Genomic DNA, 5,489 nt, shown 5'->3' on the forward strand with positions numbered 1-5,489 from the left:
AAGACGCAGACAACGCTGCTCGGCTTCATGAAGTGTGCTACTTCGCTGCCAGGAGGTTATGTAATACTCCATGAAACTGCACATGATGTCCTGAAAAACCACACAGGCTAAATACACTGAATAGCATAAGCAGTGAATACTTGTTTTTTGCCAGAATGCCAGAAGTAAAGGTTGCAAAGTCATTTCTCATCTCTCTCAAGAAGAAGAATGGAAAAAAGAATTATTGTATGAAGCAAATACTACTTCCTCTGCAGCTTTTTTTCCAGTTCCAGTAGTATTTGTTTATTTGTGTTATGCACATAGAAGCCTACATGGACATAAGACACCAAATGTTGTGGTGAAGCAACATTTGTAGTCTTAGTAAAATCAAACCTAGCCATTTATTAACATCAGCACATAGAGATCTTTTACTTAATTTCTGCATGCAAAGTGAACTCGGTCCACATTAAAGACAATTCAGCCTGGTGTAAATTTTTCACTTGTGTAGCTTGTTGTGATTTCAATAACCTATCACACATTTAGATGAATTAATACCCAGTATTTCTTCCCATGTTACCCTGGTAACCATGACTATTTCCATTGCATAATGCTGCCCTATAGCACTTTAAATAATTGTATGGACTCTTATCTGTATCAGATGCATTGTCCTACTTCTGCTCCCTTTATGGCCACTCTGCATAATTCAATTCAATTCAGTTGCTCATGGATTAGCATTCAGAGGATTTATTGTAGAGTTCAACACTGATGTACTGGAGTCTATTCATCAGAGTGAGAGGAAGCAATATGACACCAGTGGTGTCACTACACTGAAATAGATGTTTCCTGTACTATCTGGTTTATTTCTAAAAATGTAAAATGTGTACAACCCTTTAAGTGAAGTGCATATAAACAATGAGCAATCAACATGCATCATACACCACACAAATGTATGATATATATAATATATTAATATGCCTAATCCAGACCTTTGTATTAATGCCAGAGACATTTCATAACACATTAATCACTCTAATGGGGGAGTATTTTTGTAAATAAGATTGAAAACTAGAAGAAAGGAGTAGCCTACATGGTTTTACTGTATCTGTTTTTAAAGAGAAGTGAGATACAAATACCTCAGTATGAAGTAACAAGCAGCATACAGAGGCTCTAACATTGTATTTAAAAATGAATTCCCCATATTTAATTTGAGGCATTATGTAATCTTACACCAATAGTGTTTAATTACACATGTACAATATAGGCTAATACAGTCAAGTACACACAGCTCTGCATTTAATCCTTGTGAAACTTATGTCCAGTTATGCTGTCTCTGTGCCAGAGAAGTGTTGATTCAACTTAATTGTCATTTTGAGGCCATACAGTATGGTATTGAGAGGTGCTTCTAATTTTCTGCCCCTCTCTCGTACTGTATGTAAATAAGGAGAAAACATGAGGTGGTGCCGGGGTCAAGGACCAGTAGTAAGAGGAGTGATTCTTTTTTTGAGTTGTGCCTTTGTTCATTTGTTGCAAAGGGGAACACAGTGACAACAAACAACTCCTCTGCTGCCTGCTCTGAGTATAAAATCGATCTTTGCAAGAAGTCACACATCTGAACACTGTTTTCGCTGTACTATAGGTGTGTAAAAATGATTAAACCATAAACAACAAAGAGCTCCAATTTTTCAACAAGTACACAGGATCACTTCTGACTGTTGCTGGATGTACCCATTGTAAGAGGGGAGTGGAGGGTGGGTGGCAAACAATGCATTATAGGCCCCTATCAGTCTTGTAAAGGAAACCCTCTACTGTACATGACATGAGATTTAACACAGGTCCCTTGACATGACAGGATGTCAAGAAGGATTCCTAAAGCCCCTATTATTTCAGCAGACATTGTGCTTCAGTGCTGCATATTCCAAAATAAATGCAGTAAATGAAATTACACAAATTGAGCATAAATAAAAACAAATGGTGAACATTTAAAGGGTCACTGGGAGTCTTGGTTTGCACTTGACTGCAAAAAAAGAAAAAAATTTAAAGCTACAGGGAAGATTGTGCAAACGTGTAATGGTGTAATTAGTTTATACTAAGGCAATAACAGTTCACCAAAATAATCCAACCATGATGTAATGTATAGGCATATAGTTTAACACTGTGAGACGTACATTTTATATTAAATTATAGCATGACCACTGAAAATTCTGGATTCTGATTGGTAGGAAGATGTGTATTAGCTTTTAGTAACTGGACAGTTTAACCGGACACCTATGGTGTAGAGCTTGTTTGCTGTTCTAAATCAACTTTATACGTGACATAAGACATTACATTAAGTGTAATGCGTTACACTTTATAGGGTTGGTGATTTTTCTACCCACCGTTTTTTCTTTAGTTTACTTTAAAAATAGAAAATAACCAAGTAACAGCCCAGTTTATGAGTAATGTTTGCTAATGTTACTGTAGTGTGGTTTAATGTATTGATCCTGATGTTGATTTAACTCTTAACTGTTTTCCATATTTGCCATTAATTAACTGCTGAGTAGCTTGAATTCGTTAGTCTATTCACATATTGCTGATCTTCTCATTTTATGTCAAATAATTCATGAGTGTTTGTTTAATATTCAGTTTGGGGATTGATTAATTAGTCTGGTCTGCTCAGCAGATGCTGTAGTGAGATGATTGTTTGGGACTAATAGTTCGAGAGCAGAGGGACAGCTGGAGGACATTTTGAAGGACAGAGGACAAATTATCCTGTTTTGTAATTTTGAGTTATGATAAAGACGCTAAAAGTCTAAAACGTGCCTGTAGCATGTTTGCAGAATGACGCAAATAGCTGCATTTCTGACGCAAATACAGCTTTTAGCAGCAACTGAAGCTTGGAGGAAAAAGCTAACATTACTTTTTCATTACTGTGCAGACCAAAAACATTTCTTTGTCCTAGGTTGATAGAAAAGTGTTTGAGGAATCCAAAAATATCTTAAAAACCGAGGTAGGCTGTCAAATCTGGTGTTTTAAAGTTTGGCTTGTAAGGTTAGCTAGTGACTCCAAAGTGTACAGTACAACACTACAAAATGTTTTGAAATGTAGTTGCATATGTTTATATGAAGTGAAGTAGGGGCAAGCTTATTATAGACTAATGTCGGACCAAATAATCCTTGAAAAATGTTTTTAAAACCAGAATTTTAATTGCTCATTTTTGCAGCTGAACGGGGCTAACAGTTCATCTAGCTAGCTAGTTAACGTAAGCTATTTAAGATCACAGGTGTGATTAATTGGTGTAATTAATGCTGGCTCTGTTCCCAAAGTTTATTACTTCTGTGTTCATAACACCTGCGGTTTCCATGCGATGCAAAGTAAAAATTAACATTGTACATTATACACTGATGCAAGCTAAACCACTTTGAGTTGTGTAGCTATTAGCTATAGCATAATGCAAAACGGCACAATAAGCTATGTCTTATTTCTGTCCAGGTCAAGTTTCACCTTGAAGTATAATGCCTGACCACCATAAATCAAGGCCTTGCACATTGATATTGCTGAATCTCAACAGAAATGTCTCATAAGCGTTACTTGGCTTTTGTTAGCGACTTGTATTATTTTTGATTTTATAGATGTTTTTCCTTTTTTTTGTCTTTTTGATAACAGTGACAGTGGAGAGAGAGAAAGTTTGGGAGAGACAGAGCTACAACATGCAACAAAGGTCCCCAGCTGGAATCGAACTTCCACCTTAACCACTATGCCACTGGACGGTTTTTTTTTTTATTCTCTAAGGTGAGCTCATGAAATCACACTAAACTTTTAATTATCTTTTAAAAGCCAATTCAGAAACAGTCTGCTAGGATCCAGTGAGCCATTATTCCAAAGCAAAATGATCAGCTGAAGGAGCTTCCCTGAAGCTGAATGCTTTGAACCACAGGCTTTTGATGTTTTCTGTCTTTTGCCTTGCTCTCCTATTTATGTTTTTGCAAACTACATGTTTTTGAAACTACATGACCTCCAGGTCATTTTTTTTGTGTTCTCTTAGTCCAGCTCTCCCCCTTTGCGGAGAGCTCCTTTTAGAAACATTCCTCATTGATATCCAGCTTATACTTGAGACTTGACTCCTCCTGAGTGTCACATATGTTGTTAAACCATCTATCCATCTAAGTGTCTACTAGTTAAATTAAAACAATCCCTTATCATACTTGCTCTGCTATCTCATCCTGTCTTATTTATGTAATGTATTGATATAACGATGACATTAATTTAAGGTTAAAAGAACAAATTGTGCTCATTGATGATGGCCTATTTTATTGGACTAGTGGATGAAACTCAAAAAGGCGGCAGGTAATTCTAATATCACAAGTAGCGCTGCAAATTAATACTTATTTTTATTATTGATAAATCTACTGGTTATGTTCTCAATCTATTTGTTAATTGTTTGGTCACGAAATGTCACATCTTTAAATGTCCCACCAACAGCGCAAAAATCTGACATGAAAATATTCAGTGTCATACAATAAAGAAAGAAAAATAATGAATTAAACCAGAGAATATTCACATTTGAAAAGCCGAACCCAGAAAACTTTTGGCATTTATTTGCTTTCTGTCGATGTACTATTCAACTAGTTGTAAAACTCATCTGCTATTCAGCCGATTGTAAGTAACTGTTCGACTAATTGTTTCAGCTCAAATCACAGGTCTTTCACTGCAGATGTATCTACTTATCTAGTGTACAAGCTACTTTGTTCCTGCTTGATGCTGATTTGATATGAACAGTTAGTCAGAGATTGTTCTCTCATTTACCTGGAGATGGTGCTATCCTACTGTGGCATAATAAACCTACAATGAATTTACAAAGGAATCTACAAGTGGTGGGCAGATGTCAAATTTACATTTTTAGATTATTACTCATTTAATGATTGATTTTAGATTTTGCACATTGACATATTACTTGTTTTAATACACACATTTTGATCAATGAGGCAAACCAGGCTTTTTTGTTAAAGCTTGCTAGGATCATTGATATTTTCCACAGAAAACCCTGCTTGACTTATAGTAGTTGTAGTACCTCATCTGACCACCAAGGATCAGTATAGCCTAACATTAGAGTGTGGTACAGGCGGGCTAGAGGATGGATCTAAGGATGACTCACTCTCTTGTATAGTATTGCCAGAGATATCAAACACATAAATATTTGTTGTTGCTATAAATATAGCGTGTCACAAATATTAATTGTATCCCATAATGCAATAGTGTTTTTAAGTCTAGTTTGCTGTTCTTGAAGAAAGGCCAAAATGCTTTGGAAGATGGTTTATGATGTCACTAATCTCTTGTAATCTATCATCTGATCCCTTTGTGAGTCGTGGCCCAGATGTGAAGGCCATGCCTCTCATGCTCTCTCCCTCTGCAACATAACCCCCACTAAGCCTGCTGCTGTGCAGAATGATATGAGGACAGAATAAAGAAATTATTTCGGAACCAGCTTGAGCTTTTCTGTTGTACTGCATGATGATGACCAGTGACAGAGTGGA

This window comes from Seriola dumerili, unplaced genomic scaffold (assembly GCF_002260705.1).
Source record: "Seriola dumerili isolate Sdu_G_001 unplaced genomic scaffold, Sdu_1.0 BDQW01000242.1, whole genome shotgun sequence".
In the NCBI taxonomy this organism is placed as follows: domain Eukaryota; kingdom Metazoa; phylum Chordata; class Actinopteri; order Carangiformes; family Carangidae; genus Seriola; species Seriola dumerili.